General features: G+C 54.6%; 13 non-coding genes across 13 annotated transcripts; all 13 read right to left on the bottom strand.

Annotated features, from left to right (window-relative positions):
- Positions 1-2,857: 2,857 nt before the first annotated feature.
- TRNAH-GUG lies at positions 2,858-2,953 on the bottom strand. Its single transcript has 2 exons — positions 2,916-2,953; positions 2,858-2,894 (listed from the first exon to the last, which is right to left on the bottom strand). It is a non-coding gene; the product is annotated as a tRNA-His (tRNA).
- Positions 2,954-3,703: 750 nt separating this feature from the next.
- On the bottom strand, positions 3,704-3,776 carry TRNAA-AGC. The gene has a single exon. It is a non-coding gene; the product is annotated as a tRNA-Ala (tRNA).
- Positions 3,777-4,899: 1,123 nt separating this feature from the next.
- Positions 4,900-4,992, bottom strand: TRNAY-GUA. Its single transcript has 2 exons — positions 4,956-4,992; positions 4,900-4,934 (listed from the first exon to the last, which is right to left on the bottom strand). It is a non-coding gene; the product is annotated as a tRNA-Tyr (tRNA).
- Positions 4,993-5,751: 759 nt separating this feature from the next.
- On the bottom strand, positions 5,752-5,824 carry TRNAA-AGC. Its single transcript has one exon. It is a non-coding gene; the product is annotated as a tRNA-Ala (tRNA).
- A 3,165-nt stretch (positions 5,825-8,989) lies between these two features.
- On the bottom strand, positions 8,990-9,083 carry TRNAY-GUA. The gene is made up of 2 exons: positions 9,047-9,083; positions 8,990-9,025 (listed from the first exon to the last, which is right to left on the bottom strand). It is a non-coding gene; the product is annotated as a tRNA-Tyr (tRNA).
- A 761-nt stretch (positions 9,084-9,844) lies between these two features.
- On the bottom strand, positions 9,845-9,917 carry TRNAA-AGC. Its single transcript has one exon. It is a non-coding gene; the product is annotated as a tRNA-Ala (tRNA).
- Positions 9,918-11,045: 1,128 nt separating this feature from the next.
- Positions 11,046-11,139, bottom strand: TRNAY-GUA. The gene is made up of 2 exons: positions 11,103-11,139; positions 11,046-11,081 (listed from the first exon to the last, which is right to left on the bottom strand). It is a non-coding gene; the product is annotated as a tRNA-Tyr (tRNA).
- Positions 11,140-13,088: 1,949 nt separating this feature from the next.
- TRNAY-GUA lies at positions 13,089-13,182 on the bottom strand. Its single transcript has 2 exons — positions 13,146-13,182; positions 13,089-13,124 (listed from the first exon to the last, which is right to left on the bottom strand). It is a non-coding gene; the product is annotated as a tRNA-Tyr (tRNA).
- Positions 13,183-13,939: 757 nt separating this feature from the next.
- TRNAA-AGC lies at positions 13,940-14,012 on the bottom strand. Its single transcript has one exon. It is a non-coding gene; the product is annotated as a tRNA-Ala (tRNA).
- A 1,125-nt stretch (positions 14,013-15,137) lies between these two features.
- TRNAY-GUA lies at positions 15,138-15,231 on the bottom strand. Its single transcript has 2 exons — positions 15,195-15,231; positions 15,138-15,173 (listed from the first exon to the last, which is right to left on the bottom strand). It is a non-coding gene; the product is annotated as a tRNA-Tyr (tRNA).
- A 759-nt stretch (positions 15,232-15,990) lies between these two features.
- TRNAA-AGC lies at positions 15,991-16,063 on the bottom strand. Its single transcript has one exon. It is a non-coding gene; the product is annotated as a tRNA-Ala (tRNA).
- Positions 16,064-17,184: 1,121 nt separating this feature from the next.
- TRNAY-GUA lies at positions 17,185-17,278 on the bottom strand. The gene is made up of 2 exons: positions 17,242-17,278; positions 17,185-17,220 (listed from the first exon to the last, which is right to left on the bottom strand). It is a non-coding gene; the product is annotated as a tRNA-Tyr (tRNA).
- Positions 17,279-19,223: 1,945 nt separating this feature from the next.
- Positions 19,224-19,316, bottom strand: TRNAY-GUA. The gene is made up of 2 exons: positions 19,280-19,316; positions 19,224-19,258 (listed from the first exon to the last, which is right to left on the bottom strand). It is a non-coding gene; the product is annotated as a tRNA-Tyr (tRNA).
- Between the last annotated feature and the right edge of the window lie 233 nt (positions 19,317-19,549).

The raw sequence follows: 19,549 nt of genomic DNA, 5'->3' as shown, positions 1-19,549 counted from the left end.
CAGCCTTAAACTCGGCAGCAGGCCTGGGTCCTTGCTAGGGTGACCCCCCTTTTCAAAAGGACACATGCAGGAGCCCCGGCCCCTCTGTGGCCCTGCCCCCTGCCCCTCCTCTTCCCCCAAGACTCCGCCCCTGTTCCTCCTCTTCCCCCTTGGCCAGGCTGGAAGCCGGAGCCGGGCCATGGTAAGAGCCACCTAGGAAGCCTGCGCTGCTGTGGGGAGCCCTGGACCCTCCATCCGCCCTTCTGGGCAGGGGGCCGGGCTACCCAAGAGCAGCTCCTGGCCCATGTCCTCATCCCCAGGGCACACCACAGCTGCATTTCTGGTCTTGCTTCCTGTTTCCTGCTTCTGCTGTCAGCTCCCTCCTGCCTCTGGCTTCTTGTTCCTGGTTCCCACACCTGGTCTCCTACTCCTTGCTCCCAATTCTTGGTCCCTGCTCCTGGCTCCTGCCCCTTCTTTGGCTGATACCCTAGTTCTGATTTCTGGCTCCAGCCTCTCAGCTCCATCTCGCTGCCTGGACTCGGTATTCGGTTCCTGACCCTGGCTCTGATCCTTGGCTCCTTCTTCCTGGCTCTCAACCTCAGCTCACTCCCTGGACTTGGTTACTCGGCTCCTGATTTGGGTTCTGGCCACTAGACCTGGTCACGCCTGTTCCAGCCACTAGGCCAGCTTCCTGCCCTGACCACTAGGCAAGGCCACCCATGGCCTGGTCTTTAACAACCAGTCCCCGCTCAACAGAAGTCAAGAGGAGTTTCTATGAGTTAGGACTGAGCGAAAACCGGGGGCTACATTCTACCACCCTTACTCATGCTGAGTAGTACCTTACTCTGCGAGTAGTCCCACTGAAGAAAAGTCAAAAAGTAAGGGAGAAAATGCTACTCAGCACGAGTATGGGTTACAGAATCTGCCCCTAAGTAAGGATGTCAGGTTTGGGTTCATATAAAGGTGGGTCCTGATCCTCTGTGCGCCTGTTATTCCCAGTAGAAGTTGCTGGTGCTTAGTAGCTGGAAAAGACCAAGGCTGTTGGTAATTATCACTATGTTTTAAAAATATATATCTTGGGAGGACTTACGTTGCCCACAGCCCCAACATTGACCCTTCTGCACAGGGGTGACGCCCCTGTTAGTGTAGGCTGGAGCCAGGAGCTCCTAGAGATGGGAATGAATTGGTGGGAAAGTTACCAAGTCACTTTTACACCTCAGGAAACATTCTGTTCGTGCTGGGGCCAAGCTGGGCGTGACAGCCTGTGGGGGCTTCTCTATCCGCTAGATCAGTGTGTCCATCCCTATTTGAAAATCAGGCCCTTCTGGGTTAGAAAGCCCAGGCACCGCAAATTTGGCAAGTCCAGCCATTTGGGAGAGTGAACTCGGCATCCCGACCCATCTGGAAAAGGAGCTGTTTGTATAGAGGGGGAGAGCTGCCATCTATTCTTCCTTAAATTGATCACTCTAATTAATATAGTATGTTGCAGAATAATAAGGCCCCTATTAAGAAAGGCAGAATAAGTAAAGCCATGTTAACTCTTTCATTGCAGGACAAAATATTCACCCCTAGAACGCAGCCTTGAGTTGCAGGAATTACTAGCGTAACCCTTCTGCGACGCTGAGCTGATAGCAGCAAGGGTGTATGTGGGTGGGAATGAGAGAGAGAAAGAGCAGTAGCTTGGAGAATGCGGGCATCAATCCCGCTACCTCTCACATACTAAGCGAGCGCTCTACCACTTGAGCTAATTCCCCAGAGACCCACAAGCTACCTCACCCCCTCCACCACCCACTGTCAACTCAGCGCAAACCCATTCCAGAGATCTCTTCACACCGCAAAACAAACTACCTTTCCAAGGTGCTGGGCAAGCGTAAAAGGACCTCCACTCAACAAGGACACGGGACATAGCAAACAACGCTGCTCCCCTTTCTTGCCTTTCAACAAAATACACCTTTCCAGAGACCAGCAGAGAAACTCACACACGCCCATGCCTTGCACACCCACACGTACCTAACGCCTCCGTTCATGACAACAAGAAGAGCAAACCCAGCAAAATAAAGGGGTCCACTCGCCTCCTTGCCTCACGGCGCCTCTTCGGTGCACAGGCCAAGGACAGCAAAGCTTCAGATTATGTACGGATAGCCCGGCAGCTCCTTGACAGAAATCCCGCGAGATCGGCTTTGTAGCAATTCTCCGCCAGAAGCCTCTTACACACTCTGTGCGATCGCGGTTGCCCAAGAAGAAATCCCAGCTCTACAAATGTGATGGAAAGGAAAGAAATGGAGCCGCGCCCTCACACTACTCCATAAACTGAGCTCTATGACGCGGAGGAAAGATGGACAAAGAGAGAGCAAACCGTTGAAACGCACACATTGCTACAACGATGAGCATAACAGCCCGCCGTCAGCAGCGCGCACAATCGGTTGAGCCCGAAGGACAAGGAACTCTCAGCCACTAAAGGGCCTTTTCGTTTCCCCTTACGTTCCCCTCCCCTCTGCCACCAGAAACTCAGTCCCCCCGGCACCTCTGCCCCATGCAAAAAACACCGAAGACAGCTTGGGGACATAGCTACGGACAGGCTATTTTATGACAAAGGCGCCCCGGGCTACCAGGGGATAAATGGCACTTCTGAAGCCTGACATCCATAGCTAGATGTCTACGCTGTGGCCGGGAGGCGAAGAAAAGGAGCTCTGCCTCTAAAGGCGTAAACTGTGGCCTAGGTCCTTGGAAGCAGGTGTGGTAGATGAAAGTAGCGGCAAGTGGTGCTTTAAATGCAGCAGATTTCCAACGGCCAGTCTCGCACGAATGGAGTAAAACACGGCAATGGCCAGAGTGGGAGCTCCAAAGAAGAGCGTGTCACGAAGGAAACAGAAGCCAGCTCCTTCGAGCTGGAGTTGAACCAGCGACCTAAGGATTCCCAGGAGAATTAATTAAGCCCACAGTCCTCCGCTCTACCAACTGAGCTATGAATGGAAGACAGGAACAAAGGCCGCAGAGGGACTCATGGTGTCAGGCAGAAGTGCCACTGGCACTAACTGCTAATTATAGGCTTGCCCGTGCCCAGCCCTTGAAAGGAATAAGTCACACGCACCTATCCCTTCATCCTCACGGCTGCCCCGGGTGGCCGCCTAGTCTACCCTCAATTCACCCAACGGGAAGCCCGCACACATATACCGCTCAAAGGCTCCCTAACAGGCATGGCACGAAGACAACGCCGCAAGGGAAGAGCATAGCGCCGGGCGCGGCGCTAGCCCTGCCCTCTACCCGGGGCCCGCCTCCCGCTGACCCACAAGGGACCCCGGATTGTCTCAAGCACGCGCAGCACACCGCTGGGACCCCAGCCCTGATTCCCACCCACAATAGGGACGGTGGTGCAACGGAAAACCCGGCTGCCGCCGAAGCCTCCTGCCTGGCTCCAAAGGGGCCTTTGCAAACACAACGTCTTCTCAGCCCATTTCCCTTCCCCTTGGCCAATAGGACACGTTCCCACTCCCACCCTTTCACACCCGACTCGGCCTCCCGCGCCTACCTCAGGAAAAACAAACACTAAGAAAGAGACTCGCAAAAGAAAAGAACTCAGACACACAGGCTTCTGAAAGAGAAGCAGCCCCTTTGGCTGCCTGAGGACAAAAGGCTTGCTGCAAAGCCGAGAGTGGACCAGAACACTCCTTTCTGCGCAGACATCAAGGGTGTATGTGGGTGGGGATGGGAAAGAGAAGCAGCTTGGAGAATGCGGGCATCGATCCCGCTACCTCTCACATGCTAAGCGAGCGCTCTACCACTTGAGCTAATTCCCCAGAGACCCACAAGCTACCTCACCCCCTCCACCACCCACTGTCAACTCAGCGCAAACCCATTCCAGAGATCTCCTCACACCGCAAAACAAACTACCTTTCCAAGGTGCTGGGCAAGCGTAAAAGGACCTCCACTCAACAAGGACACGGGACATAGCAAACAACGCTGCTCCCCTTTCTTGCCTTTCAACAAAATACACCTTTCCAGAGACCAGCAGAGAAACTCACACACGCCCATGCCTTGCACACCCACACGTACCTAACGCCTCCGTTCATGACAACAAGAAGAGCAAACCCAGCAAAATAAAGGGGTCCACTCGCCTCCTTGCCTCACGGCGCCTCTTCGGTGCACAGGCCAAGGACAGCAAAGCTTCAGATTATGTACGGATAGCCCGGCAGCTCCTTGACAGAAATCCCGCGAGATCGGGTTTGTAGCAATTCTCCGCCAGAAGCCTCTTACACACTCTGTGCGATCGCGGTTGCCCAAGAAGAAATCCCAGCTCTACAAATGTGATGGAAAGGAAAGAAATGGAGCCGCGCCCTCACACTACTCCATAAACTGAGCTCTATGGCCGGAGGAAAGATGGACAAAGAGAGAGCAAACCGTTGAAACGCACACATTGCTACAACGATGAGCATAACAGCCCGCCCGTCAGCAGCACGCTGTCGGTTGAGCCCGAAGGACGAGGAACTCTCAGCCACTAAAGGGCCTTTTCGTTTCCCCTTACGTTCCCCTCCCCTCTGCCACCAGAAACTCAGTCCCCCCGGCACCTCTGCCCCATGCAAAAAACACCGAAGACAGCTTGGGGACATAGCTACGGACAGGCTATTTTATGACAAAGGCGCCCCGGGCTACCAGGGGGATAAATGGCACTTCTGAAGCCTGACATCCATAGCTAGATGTCTACGCTGTGGCCGGAGAGGCGAAGAAAAAGGAGCTCTGCCTCTAAAGGCGTAAACTGTGGCCTAGGTCCTTGGAAGCAGGTGTGGTAGATGAAAGTAGCGGCAAGTGGTGCTTTAAATGCAGCAGATTTCCAACGGCCAGTCTCGCACGAATGGAGTAAAACACGGCAATGGCCAGAGTGGGAGCTCAAGAAGAGCGTGTCACGAAGGAAACAAAGCCAGTTCCTTCGAGCGGAGTTGAACCAGCGACCTAAGGATTCCCAGGAGAATTAATTAAACCTACAGTCCTCCGCTCTACCAACTGAGCTATCGAAGGAAGACAGGAACAAAGGGCCCAGAGTGACTCAAGGTGTCAGGCAGAAGTGCCACTGGCACTAACTGCTAATTATAGGCTTGCCCGTGCCCAGCCCTTGAAAGGAATAAGTCACACGCACCTATCCCTTCATCCTCACGGCTGCCCGGTGGCTGCCTAGTCTACCCTCAATTCACCCAGCGGGAAGCCCGCACACATATACGCTCAAAGGCTCCTAACAGGCATGGCACGAAGACAACGCCGCAAGGGAAGAAGCATAGCGCCGGGGCGCGGCGCTAGCCCTGCCCTCTACCGGGCGCCGCCTCTCCCGCTGACCCACAAGGGACCCCGGATTGTCTCAAGCACGCGCAGCACACCGCTGGGACCCCAGCCCTGATTCCCACCCACAATAGGGACGGTGGTGCAACGGAAAACCCGGCCCGGCCGAAGCCTCCTGCCTGGCTCCAAAGGGGCCTTTGCAAACACAACGTCTTCTCAGCCCATTTCCCTTCCCCTTGGCCAATAGGACACGTTCCCACTCCCACCCTTTCACACCCGACTCGGCCTCCCGCGCCTACCTCAGGAAAAACAAACACTAAGAAAGAGACTCGCAAAAGAAAAGAACTCAGACACACAGGCTTCTGAAAGAGAAGCAGCCCCTTTGGCTGCCTGAGGACAAAAGGCTTGCCGCAAAGCCGAGAGTGGACCAGAACACTCCTTTCTGTGCAGACATCAAGGGTGTATGTGGGTGGGGATGGAAAAGAGAGAGAAAGAGCAGCAGCTTGGAGAATGCGGGCATCGATCCCGCTACCTCTCACATGCTAAGCGAGCGCTCTACCACTTGAGCTAATTCCCCAGAGACCCACAAGCTACCTCACCCCCTCCACCACCCACTGTCAACTCAGCGCAAACCCATTCCAGAGATCTCTTCACACCGCAAAACAAACTACCTTTCCAAGGTGCTGGGCAAGCGTAAAAGGACCTCCACTCAACAAGGACACGGGACATAGCAAACAACGCTGCTCCCCTTTCTTGCCTTTCAACAAAATACACCTTTCCAGAGACCAGCAGAGAAACTCACACACGCCCATGCCTTGCACACCCACACGTACCTAACGCCTCCGTTCATGACAACAAGAAGAGCAAACCCAGCAAAATAAAGGGGTCCACTCGCCTCCTTGCCTCACGGCGCCTCTTCGGTGCACAGGCCAAGGACAGCAAAGCTTCAGATTATGTACGGATAGCCCGGCAGCTCCTTGACAGAAATCCCGCGAGATCGGGTTTGTAGCAATTCTCCGCCAGAAGCCTCTTACACACTCTGTGCGATCGCGGTTGCCCAAGAAGAAATCCCAGCTCTACAAATGTGATGGAAAGGAAAGAAATGGAGCCGCGCCCTCACACTACTCCATAAACTGAGCTCTATGACGCGGAGGAAAGATGGACAAAGAGAGAGCAAACCGTTGAAACGCACACATTGCTACAACGATGAGCATAACAGCCCGCCGTCAGCAGCGCACAATCGGTTGAGCCGAAGGACAAGGAACTCTCAGCCACTAAAGGGCCTTTTCGTTTCCCCTTACGTTCCCCTCCCCTCTGCCACCAGAAACTCAGTCCCCCCGGCACCTCTGCCCCATGCAAAAAACACCGAAGACAGCTTGGGGACATAGCTACGGACAGGCTATTTTATGACAAAGGCGCCCCGGGCTACCAGGGGGATAAATGGCACTTCTGAAGCCTGACATCCATAGCTAGATGTCTACGCTGTGAGCGGGAGGGCGAAGAAAAGGAGCTCTGCCTCTAAAGGCGTAAACTGTGGCCTAGGTCCTTGGAAGCAGGTGTGGTAGATGAAAGTAGCGGCAAGTGGTGCTTTAAATGCAGCAGATTTCCAACGGCCAGTCTCGCACCAATGGAGTAAAACACGGCAATGGCCAGAGTGGGAGCTCCAAAGAAGAGCGTGTCACGAAGGAAACAAAGCCAGTTCCTTCGAGCCAGTTGAACCAGCGACCTAAGGATTCCCAGGAGAATTAATTAAGCCTACAGTCCTCCGCTCTACCAACTGAGCTATCGAAGGAAGACAGGAACAAAGGGCCCAGAGTGACTCAAGGTGTCAGGCAGAAGTGCCACTGGCACTAACTGCTAATTATAGGCTTGCCCGTGCCCAGCCCTTGAAAGGAATAAGTCACACGCACCTATCCCTTCATCCTCACGGCTGCCCCGGGTGGCTGCCTAGTCTACCCTCAATTCACCCAACGGGAAGCCCGCACACATATACCGCTCAAAGGCTCCCTAACAGGCATGGCACGAAGACAACGCCGCAGGGAAGAGCATAGCGCCGGGGCGCGACGCTAGCCCTGCCCTCTACCCGGGACGCCGCCTCTCCCCGCTGACCCACAAGGGACCCCGGATTGTCTCAAGCACGCGCAGCACACCGCTGGGACCCCAGCCCTGATTCCCACCCACAATAGGGACGGTGGTGCAACGGAAAACCCGGCCGACGCCGAAGCCTCCTGCCTGGCTCCAAAGGGGCCTTTGCAAACACAACGTCTTCTCAGCCCATTTCCCTTCCCCTTGGCCAATGGGACACGTTCCCACTCACACCCGACTCAGCCTCCCGCGCCTACCTCAGGAAAAACAAACACTAAGAAAGAGACTCGCAAAAGAAAAGAACTCAGACACACAGGCTTCTGAAAGAGAAGCAGCCCCTTTGGCTGCCTGAGGACAAAAGGCTTGCCGCAAAGCCGAGAGTGGACCAGAACACTCCTTTCTGTGCAGACATCAAGGGTGTATGTGGGTGGGGATGGGAAAGAGAGAGAAAGAGCAGCAGCTTGGAGAATGCGGGCATCGATCCCACTACCTCTCACATGCTAAGCGAGCGCTCTACCACTTGAGCTAATTCCCCAGAGACCCACAAGCTACCTCACCCCCTCCACCACCCACTGTCAACTCAGCGCAAACCCATTCCAGAGATCTCTTCACACCGCAAAACAAACTACCTTTCCAAGGTGCTGGGCAAGCGTAAAAGGACCTCCACTCAACAAGGACACGGGACATAGCAAACAACGCTGCTCCCCTTTCTTGCCTTTCAACAAAATACACCTTTCCAGAGACCAGCAGAGAAACTCACACACGCCCATGCCTTGCACACCCACACGTACCTAACGCCTCCGTTCATGACAACAAGAAGAGCAAACCCAGCAAAATAAAGGGTCCACTCGCCTCCTTGCCTCACGGCGCCTCTTCGGTGCACAGGCCAAGGACAGCAAAGCTTCAGATTATGTACGGATAGCCCGGCAGCTCCTTGACAGAAATCCCGCGAGATCGGGTTTGTAGCAATTCTCCGCCAGAAGCCTCTTACACACTCTGTGCGATCGCGGTTGCCCAAGAAGAAATCCCAGCTCTACAAATGTGATGGAAAGGAAAGAAATGGAGCCGCGCCCTCACACTACTCCATAAACTGAGCTCTATGACGCGGAGGAAAGATGGACAAAGAGAGAGCAAACCGTTGAAACGCACACATTGCTACAACGATGAGCATAACAGCCCGCCGTCAGCAGCGCGCACAATCGGTTGAGCCCGAAGGACAAGGAACTCTCAGCCACTAAAGGGCCTTTTCGTTTCCCCTTACGTTCCCCTCCCCTCTGCCACCAGAAACTCAGTCCCCCCGGCACCTCTGCCCCATGCAAAAAACACCGAAGACAGCTTGGGGACATAGCTACGGACAGGCTATTTTATGACAAAGCGCCCGGGCTACCAGGGGATAAATGGCACTTCTGAAGCCTGACATCCATAGCTAGATGTCTACGCTGTGAGCGGGAGGCGAAGAAAAAGAGCTCTGCCTCTAAAGGCATAAACTGTGGCCTAGGTCCTTGGAAGCAGGTGTGGTAGATGAAAGTAGCGGCAAGTGGTGCTTTAAATGCAGCAGATTTCCAACGGCCAGTCTCGCACCAATGGAGTAAAACACGGCAATGGCCAGAGTGGGAGCTCCAAAGAAGAGCGTGTCACGAAGGAAACAAAAGCCAGTTCCTTCGAGCCGGAGTTGAACCAGCGACCTAAGGATTCCCAGGAGAATTAATTAAACCTACAGTCCTCCGCTCTACCAACTGAGCTATCGAAGGAAGACAGGAACAAAGGGCCCAGAGTGACTCAAGGTGTCAGGCAGAAGTGCCACTGGCACTAACTGCTAATTATAGGCTTGCCCGTGCCCAGCCCTTGAAAGGAATAAGTCACACGCACCTATCCCTTCATCCTCACGGCTGCCCCGGGTGGCTGCCTAGTCTACCCTCAATTCACCCAACGGGAAGCCCGCACACATATACCGCTCAAAGGCTCCCTAACAGGCATGGCACGAAGACAACGCCGCAAGGGAAGAACGCAACGCCGGGGGCGCGACGCTAGCCCTGCCCTCTACCCGGGACGCCGCCTCTCCCCGCTGACCCACAAGGGACCCCGGATTGTCTCAAGCACGCGCAGCACACCGCTGGGACCCCAGCCCTGATTCCCACCCACAATAGGGACGGTGGTGCAACGGAAAACCCGGCCGACGCCGAAGCCTCCTGCCTGGCTCCAAAGGGGCCTTTGCAAACACAACGTCTTCTCAGCCCATTTCCCTTCCCCTTGGCCAATAGGACACGTTCCCACTCCCACCCTTTCACACCCGACTCGGCCTCCCGCGCCTACCTCAGGAAAAACAAACACTAAGAAAGAGACTCGCAAAAGAAAAGAACTCAGACACACAGGCTTCTGAAAGAGAAGCAGCCCCTTTGGCTGCCTGAGGACAAAAGGCTTGCCGCAAAGCCGAGAGTGGACCAGAACACTCCTTTCTGTGCAGACATCAAGGGTGTATGTGGGTGGGAAAAAGAGAGAAAGAGCAGCAGCTTGGAGAATGCGGGCATCGATCCCGCTACCTCTCACATGCTAAGCGAGCGCTCTACCACTTGAGCTAATTCCCCAGAGACCCACAAGCTACCTCACCCCCTCCACCACCCACTGTCAACTCAGCGCAAACCCATTCCAGAGATCTCTTCACACCGCAAAACAAACTACCTTTCCAAGGTGCTGGGCAAGCGTAAAAGGACCTCCACTCAACAAGGACACGGGACATAGCAAACAACGCTGCTCCCCTTTCTTGCCTTTCAACAAAATACACCTTTCCAGAGACCAGCAGAGAAACTCACACACGCCCATGCCTTGCACACCCACACGTACCTAACGCCTCCGTTCATGACAACAAGAAGAGCAAACCCAGCAAAATAAAGGGGTCCACTCGCCTCCTTGCCTCATGGCGCCTCTTCGGTGCACAGGCCAAGGACAGCAAAACTTCAGATTATGTACGGATAGCCCGGCAGCTCCTTGACAGAAATCCCGCGAGATCGGGTTTGTAGCAATTCTCCGCCAGAAGCCTCTTACACACTCTGTGCGATCGCGGTTGCCCAAGAAGAAATCCCAGCTCTACAAATGTGATGGAAAGGAAAGAAATGGAGCCGCGCCCTCACACTACTCCATAAACTGAGCTCTATGACGTGGAGGAAAGATGGACAAAGAGAGAGCAAACCGTTGAAACGCACACATTGCTACAACGATGAGCATAACAGCCCGCCGTCAGCAGCGCGCACAATCGGTTGAGCCCGAAGGACAAGGAACTCTCAGCCACTAAAGGGCCTTTTCGTTTCCCCTTACGTTCCCCTCCCCTCTGCCACCAGAAACTCAGTCCCCCCGGCACCTCTGCCCCATGCAAAAAACACCGAAGACAGCTTGGGGACATAGCTACGGACAGGCTATTTTATGACAAAGGCGCCCCGGGCTACCAGGGGGATAAATGGCACTTCTGAAGCCTGACATCCATAGCTAGATGTCTACGCTGTGAGCACGGGAGGCGAAGAAAAGGAGCTCTGCCTCTAAAGGCGTAAACTGTGGCCTAGGTCCTTGGAAGCAGGTGTGGTAGATGAAAGTAGCGGCAAGTGGTGCTTTAAATGCAGCAGATTTCCAACGGCCAGTCTCGCACGAATGGAGTAAAACACGGCAATGGCCAGAGTGGGAGCTCCAAAGAAGAGCGTGTCACGAAGGAAACAAAAGCCAGTTCCTTCGAGCCGGAGTTGAACCAGCGACCTAAGGATTCCCAGGAGAATTAATTAAGCCTACAGTCCTCCGCTCTACCAACTGAGCTATCGAAGGAAGACAGGAACAAAGGGCCCAGAGTGACTCAAGGTGTCAGGCAGAAGTGCCACTGGCACTAACTGCTAATTATAGGCTTGCCCGTGCCCAGCCCTTGAAAGGAATAAGTCACACGCACCTATCCCTTCATCCTCACGGCTGCCCCGGGTGGCTGCCTAGTCTACCCTCAATTCACCCAACGGGAAGCCCGCACACATATACCGCTCAAAGGCTCCCTAACAGGCATGGCACGAAGACAACGCCGCAAGGGAAGAACGCAACGCCGGGGGCGCGACGCTAGCCCTGCCCTCTACCCGGGCGCCGCCTCCCCGCTGACCCACAAGGGACCCCGGATTGTCTCAAGCACGCGCAGCACACCGCTGGGACCCCAGCCCTGATTCCCACCCACAATAGGGACGGTGGTGCAGCGGAAAACCCGTCCGGCGCGAAGCCTCCTGCCTGGCTCCAAAGGGGCCTTTGCAAACACAACGTCTTCTCAGCCCATTTCCCTTCCCCTTGGCCAATAATGGACACGTTCCCTCCCACCCTTTCACACCCGACTCGGCCTCCCGCGCCTACCTCAGGAAAAACAAACACTAAGAAAGAGACTCGCAAAGAAAAGAACTCAGACACACAGGCTTCTGAAAGAGAAGCAGCCCCTTTGGCTGCCTGAGGACAAAAGGCTTGCCGCAAAGCCAAGCGTGGAACAGAACACTCCTTTCTGTGCAGACATCAAGGGTGTATGTGGGTGGGGATGGGAGAGAGAAAGAGCAGCAGCTTGGAGAATGCGGGCATCGATCCCACTACCTCTCACATGCTAAGCGAGCGCTCTACCACTTGAGCTAATTCCCCAGAGACCCACAAGCTACCTCACCCCCTCCACCACCCACTGTCAACTCAGCGCAAACCCATTCCAGAGATCTCTTCACACATAAAACAAACTACCTTTCCAAGGTGCTGGGCAAGCGTAAAGGACCTCCACTCAACAAGGACACGGGACATAGCAAACAACGCTGCTCCCCTTTCTTGCCTTTCAACAAAATACACCTTTCCAGAGACCAGCAGAGAAACTCACACACGCCCATGCCTTGCACACCCACGTACCTAACGCCTCCGTTCATGACAACAAGAAGAGCAAACCCAGCAAAAGAAAGGGGTCCACTCGCCTCCTTGCCTCACGGCGCCTCTTCGGTGCACAGGCCAAGGACAGCAAAGCTTCAGATTATGTACGGATAGCCCGGCAGCTCCTTGACAGAAATCCGCGAGATCGGGTTTGTAGCAATTCTCCGCCAGAAGCCTCTTACACACTCTGTGCGATCGCGGTTGCCCAAGAAGAAATCCCAGCTCTACAAATGTGATGGAAAGGAAAGAAATGGAGCCGCCCTCACACTACTCCATAAACTGAGCTCTATGGCGCGGAGGAAAGATGGACAAAGAGAGAGCAAACCGTTGAAACGCACACATTGCTACAACGATGAGCATAACAGCCCGCCGTCAGCAGCGCACAATCAGTTGAGCCGAAGGACAAGGAACTCTCAGCCACTAAAGGGCCTTTTCGTTTCCCCTTACGTTCCCCTCCCCTCTGCCACCAGAAACTCAGTCCCCCCGGCACCTCTGCCCCATGCAAAAAACACCGAAGACAGCTTGGGGACATAGCTACGGACAGGCTATTTTATGACAAAGGCGCCCCGGGCTACCAGGGGGATAAATGGCACTTCTGAAGCCTGACATCCATAGCTAGATGTCTACGCTGTGGCGCGGGAGGCGTAGAAAAAGGAGCTCTGCCTCTAAAGGCGTAAACTGTGGCCTAGGTCCTTGGAAGCAGGTGTGGTAGATGAAAGTAGCGGCAAGTGGTGCTTTAAATGCAGCAGATTTCCAACGGCCAGTCTCGCACCAATGGAGTAAAACACGGCAATGGCCAGAGTGGGAGCTCCAAAGAAGAGCGTGTCACGAAGGAAACAAAAGCCAGTTCCTTCGAGCCGGAGTTGAACCAGCGACCTAAGGATTCCCAGGAGAATTAATTAAGCCTACAGTCCTCCGCTCTACCAACTGAGCTATCGAAGGAAGACAGGAACAAAGGGCCCAGAGTGACTCAAGGTGTCAGGCAGAAGTGCCACTGGCACTAACTGCTAATTATAGGCTTGCCCGTGCCCAGCCCTTGAAAGGAATAAGTCACACGCACCTATCCCTTCATCCTCACGGCTGCCCCGGGTGGCTGCCTAGTCTACCCTCAATTCACCCAACGGGAAGCCCGCACACATATACCGCTCAAAGGCTCCCTAACAGGCATGGCACGAAGACAACGCCGCAGGGAAGAGCATAGCGCCCGGGCGCGGCGCTAGCCCTGCCCTCTACCGGGGCGCCGCCTCTCCCGCTGACCCACAAGGGACCCCGGATTGTCTCAAGCACGCGCAGCACACGCTGGGACCCCAGCCCTGATTCCCACCCACAATAGGGACGGTGGTGCAGCGGAAAACCCGTCCGGCGCGAAGCCTCCTGCCTGGCTCCAAAGGGCCTTTGCAAACACAACGTCTTCTCAGCCCATTTCCCTTCCCTTGGCCAATAATGGACACGTTCCCACTCCCACCCTTTCACACCCGACTCGGCCTCCGCGCCTACCTCAGGAAAAACAAACACTAAGAAAGAGACTTGCAAAAGAAAAGAACTCAGACACACAGGCTTCTGAAGAGAAGCAGCCCCTTTGGCTGCCTGAGGACAAAAGGCTTGCCGCAAAGCCGAGTGGAACAGAACACTCCTTTCTGTGCAGACATCAAGGGTGTATGTGGGTGGGGATGGGAAAGAGAGAGAAAGAGCAGCAGCTTGGAGAATGCGGGCATCGATCCCGCTACCTCTCACATGCTAAGCGAGCGCTCTACCACTTGAGCTAATTCCCCAGAGACCCACAAGCTACCTCACCCCCTCCACCACCCACTGTCAACTCAGCACAAACCCATTCCAGAGATCTCGTCACACCGCAAAACAAACTACCTTTCCAAGGTGCTGGGCAAGCGTAAAAGGACCTCCACTCAACAAGGACACGGGACATAGCAAACAACGCTGCTCCCCTTTCTTGCCTTTCAACAAAATACACCTTTCCAGAGACCAGCAGAGAAACTCACACACGCCCATGCCTTGCACACCACACGTACCTAACGCCTCCGTTCATGACAACAAGAAGAGCAAACCCAGCAAAATAAAGGGGTCCACTCGCCTCCTTGCCTCACGGCGCCTCTTCGGTGCACAGGCCAAGGACAGCAAAGCTTCAGATTATGTACGGATAGCCCGGCAGCTCCTTGACAGAAATCCCGCGAGATCGGCTTTGTAGCAATTCTCCGCCAGAAGCCTCTTACACACTCTGTGCGATCGCGGTTGCCCAAGAAGAAATCCCAGCTCTACAAATGTGATGGAAAGGAAAGAAATGGAGCCGCGCCCTCACACTACTCCATAAACTGAGCTCTATGACGCGGAGGAAAGATGGACAAAGAGAGAGCAAACCGTTGAAACGCACACATTGCTACAACGATGAGCATAACAGCCCGCCGTCAGCAGCGCGCACAATCGGTTGAGCCCGAAGGACAAGGAACTCTCAGCCACTAAAGGGCCTTTTCGTTTCCCCTTACGTTCCCCTCCCCTCTGCCACCAGAAACTCAGTCCCCCCGGCACCTCTGCCCCATGCAAAAAACACCGAAGACAGCTTGGGGACATAGCTACGGAGAGGCTATTTTATGACAAAGCGCCCGGGCTACCAGGGGATAAATGGCACTTCTGAAGCCTGACATCCATAGCTAGATGTCTACGCTGTGGCGCGGGAGGGCGAAGAAAAAGGAGCTCTGCCTCTAAAGGCGTAAACTGTGGCCTAGGTCCTTGGAAGCAGGTGTGGTAGATGAAAGTAGCGGCAAGTGGTGCTTTAAATGCAGCAGATTTCCAACGGCCAGTCTCGCACCAATGGAGTAAAACACGGCAATGGCCAGAGTGGGAGCTCCAAAGAAGAGCGTGTCACGAAGGAAACAAAAGCCACTTCCTTCGAGCCGGAGTTGAACCAGCGACCTAAGGATTCCCAGGAGAATTAATTAAACCTACAGTCCTCCGCTCTACCAACTGAGCTATCGAAGGAAGACAGGAACAAAGGGCCCAGAGTGACTCAAGGTGTCAGGCAGAAGTGCCACTGGCACTAACTGCTAATTATAGGCTTGCCCGTGCCCAGCCCTTGAAAGGAATAAGTCACACGCACCTATCCCTTCATCCTCACGGCTGCCCCGGGTGGCTGCCTAGTCTACCCTCAATTCACCCAACGGAAGCCCGCACACATATACCGCTCAAAGGCTCCTAACAGGCATGGCACGAAGACAACGCCGCAAGGGAAGAGCATAGCGCCGGGCGCGGCGCTAGCCCTGCCCTCTACCCGGGGCGCCGCCTCCCCGCTGACCCACAAGGGACCCGGATTGTCTCAAGCACGCGCAGCACACCGCTGGGACCCCAGCCCTGATTCCCACCCACAATAGGGACGGTGGTGCAATGGAAAACCCGTCCGGCGCGAAGCCTCCTGCCTGGCTCCAAAGAGGCCTTTGCAAACACAACGTCTTCTCAGCCCATTTCCCTTCCCCTTGGCCAATAGGACACGTTCCCACTCCCACCCTTTCACACCCGACTCGGCCTCCCGCGCCTACCTCAGGAAAAACAAACACTAAGAAAGAGACTTGCAAAAGAAAAGAACTCAGACACACAGGCTTCTGAAAGAGAAGCAGCCCCTTTGGCTGCCTGAGGACAAAAGGCTTGCCGCAAAGCCGAGAGTGGACCAGAACACTCCTTTCTGTGCAGACATCAAGGGTGTATGTGGGTGGGGATGGGAAAGAGAGAGAAAGAGCAGCAGCTTGGAGAATGCGGGCATCGATCCCGCTACCTCTCACATGCTAAGCGAGCGCTCTACCACTTGAGCTAATTCCCCAGAGACCACAAGCTACCTCCCCCTCCACCACCCACTGTCAACTCAGCGCAAACCCATTCCAGAGATCTCTTCACACATAAAACAAACTACCTTTCCAAGGTGCTGGGCAAGCGTAAAAGGACCTCCACTCAACAAGGACATGGGACATAGCAAACAACGCTGCTCCCCTTTCTTGCCTTTCAACAAAATACACCTTTCCAGAGACCAGCAGAGAAACTCACACACGCCCATGCCTTGCACACCCACACGTACCTAACGCCTCCGTTCATGACAACAAGAAGAGCAAAACCAGCAAAATAAAGGGGTCCACTCGCCTCCTTGCCTCACGGCGCCTCTTGATTGCACAGGCCAAGGACAGCAAAGCTTCAGATTATGTACGGATAGCCCGGCAGCAACTTGACAGAAATCCCGCGAGATCGGGTTTGTAGCAATTCTCCGCCAGAAGCCTCTTACACACTCTGTGCGATCGCGGTTGCCCAAGAAGAAATCCCAGCTCTACAAATGTGATGGAAAGGAAAGAAATGGAGCCGCCCTCACACTACTCCATAAACTGAGCTCTATGGGCGGAGGAAAGATGGACAAAGAGAGAGCAAACCGTTGAAACGCACACATTGCTACAACGATGAGCATAACAGCCCGCCGTCAGCAGCGCACACAAGCGGTTGAGCCCGAAGGACGAGGAACTCTCAGCCACTAAAGGGCCTTTTCGTTTCCCCTTACGTTCCCCTCCCCTCTGCCACCAGAAACTCAGTCCCCCCGGCACCTCTGCCCCATGCAAAAAACACCGAAGACAGCTTGGGGACATAGCTACGGACAGGCTATTTTATGACAAAGGCGCCCCGGGCTACCAGGGGGATAAATGGCACTTCTGAAGCCTGACATCCATAGCTAGATGTCTACGCTGTGAGCGCGGGAGGGCGAAGAAAAAGGAGCTCTGCCTCTAAAGGCGTAAACTGTGGCCTAGGTCCTTGGAAGCAGGTGTGGTAGATGAAAGTAGCGGCAAGTGGTGCTTTAAATGCAGCAGATTTCCAACGGCCAGTCTCGCACGAATGGAGTAAAACACGGCAATGGCCAGAGTGGGAGCTCCAAAGAAGAGCGTGTCACGAAGAGCAAAAGCCAGTTCCTTCGAGCCGGAGTTGAACCAGCGACCTAAGGATTCCCAGGAGAATTAATTACGCCTACAGTCCTCCGCTCTACCAACTGAGCTATCGAAGGAAGACAGGAACAAAGGGCCCAGAGTGACTCAAGGTGTCAGGCAGAAGTGCCACTGGCACTAACTGCTAATTATAGGCTTGCCCGTGCCCAGCCCTTGAAAGGAATAAGTCACACGCACCTATCCCTTCATCCTCACGGCTGCCCCGGGTGGCTGCCTAGTCTACCCTCAATTCACCCAGCGGAAGCCCGCACACATATACCGCTCAAGGCTCCTAACAGGCATGGCACGAAGACAACGCCGCAGGAAGAGCATAGCGCCGGGCGCGGCGCTAGCCCTGCCCTCTACCCGGGGCGCCGCCTCTCCCCGCTGACCCACAAGGGACCCGGATTGTCTCAAGCACGCGCAGCACACCGCTGGGACCCCAGCCTGATTCCCACCCACAATAGGGACGGTGGTGCAGCGGAAAACCCGTCCGGCGCCGAAGCCTCCTGCCTGGCTCCAAAGAGGCCTTTGCAAACACAACATCTTCTCAGCCCATTTCCCTTCCCCTTGGCCAATAGGACACGTTCCCACTCCCACCCTTTCACACCCGACTCGGCCTCCCGCGCCTACCTCAGGAAAAACAAACACTAAGAAAGAGACTTGCAAAAGAAAAGAACTCAGACACACAGGCTTCTGAAGAGAAGCTGCCCCTTTGGCTGCCTGAGGACAAAAGGCTTGCATAAAGCCGAGTGGAACAGAACACTCCTTTCTGTGCAGACATCAAGGGTGTATGTGGGTGGGGATGGGAAAGAGAGAGAAAGAGCAGCAGCTTGGAGAATGCGGGCATCGATCCGCTACCTCTCACATGCTAGCGGCGCTCTACCACTTGAGCTAATTCCCCAGAGACCACAATGTACCTCACCCCCTCCACCCACTGTCAACTCAGCGCAAACCCATTCCAGAGATCTCTTCACACATAAAACAAACTACCTTTCCAAGGTGCTGGGCAAGCGTAAAGGACCTCCACTCAACAAGGACACGGGACATAGCAAACAACGCTGCTCCCCTTTCTTGCCTTTCAACAAAATACACCTTTCCAGAGACCAGCAGAGAAACTCACACACGCCCATGCCTTGCACACCCACACGTACCTAACGCCTCCGTTCATGACAACAAGAAGAGCAAAACCAGCAAAATAAAGGGTCCACTCGCCTCCTTGCCTCACGGCGCCTCTTGATTGCACAGGCCAAGGACAGCAAAGCTTCAGATTATGTACGGATAGCCCGGCAGCAACTTGACAGAAATCCCGCGAGATCGGGTTTGTAGCAATTCTCCGCCAGAAGCCTCTTACACACTCTGTGCGATCGCGGTTGCCCAAGAAGAAATCCCAGCTCTACAAATGTGATGGAAAGGAAAGAAATGGAGCCGCGCCCTCACACTACTCCATAAACTGAGCTCTATGGCCGGAGGAAAGATGGACAAAGAGAGAGCAAACCGTTGAAACGCACACATTGCTACAACGATGAGCATAACAGCCCGCCCGTCAGCAGCGCACACAATCGGTTGAGCCCGAAGGACAAGGAACTCTCAGCCACTAAAGGGCCTTTTCGTTTCCCTTACGTTCCCCTCCCTCTGCCACCAGAAACTCAGTCCCCCCGGCACCTCTGCCCCATGCAAAAAACACCGAAGACAGCTTGGGGACATAGCTACGGACAGGCTATTTTATGACAAAGGCGCCCCGGGCTACCAGGGGGATAAATGGCACTTCTGAAGCCTGACATCCATAGCTAGATGTCTACGCTGTGAGCGCGGGAGGGCGAAGAAAAAGGAGCTCTGCCTCTAAAGGCGTAAACTGTGGCCTAGGTCCTTGGAAGCAGGTGTGGTAGATGAAAGTAGCGGCAAGTGGTGCTTTAAATGCAGCAGATTTCCAACGGCCAGTCTCGCAAGAATGGAGTAAAACACGGCAATGGCCAGAGTGGGAGCTCCAAAGAAGAGCGTGTCACGAAGGAAACAAAAGCCACTTCCTTCGAGCGGAGTTGAACCAGCAACCTAAGGATTCCCAGGAGAATTAATTAAACCTACAGTCCTCCGCTCTACCAACTGAGCTATCGAAGGAAGACAGGAACAAAGGGCCCAGAGTGACTCAAGGTGTCAGGCAGAAGTGCCACTGGCACTAACTGCTAATTATAGGCTTGCCCGTGCCCAGCCCTTGAAAGGAATAAGTCACGCACCTATCCCTTCATCCTCACGGCTGCCCGGGTGGCTGCCTAGTCTACCCTCAATTCACCCAGCGGGAAGCCCGCACACATATACCGCTCAAAGGCTCCTAACAGGCATGGCACGAAGAC

The sequence above is a fragment of the Mauremys reevesii genome, linkage group 2 (genome assembly GCF_016161935.1).
Source record: "Mauremys reevesii isolate NIE-2019 linkage group 2, ASM1616193v1, whole genome shotgun sequence".
Classification (NCBI taxonomy): domain Eukaryota; kingdom Metazoa; phylum Chordata; order Testudines; family Geoemydidae; genus Mauremys; species Mauremys reevesii.
The sequence above is the reverse complement of the archived record's forward strand: the minus strand, read 5'-3'. Positions and strand labels throughout refer to the sequence as shown.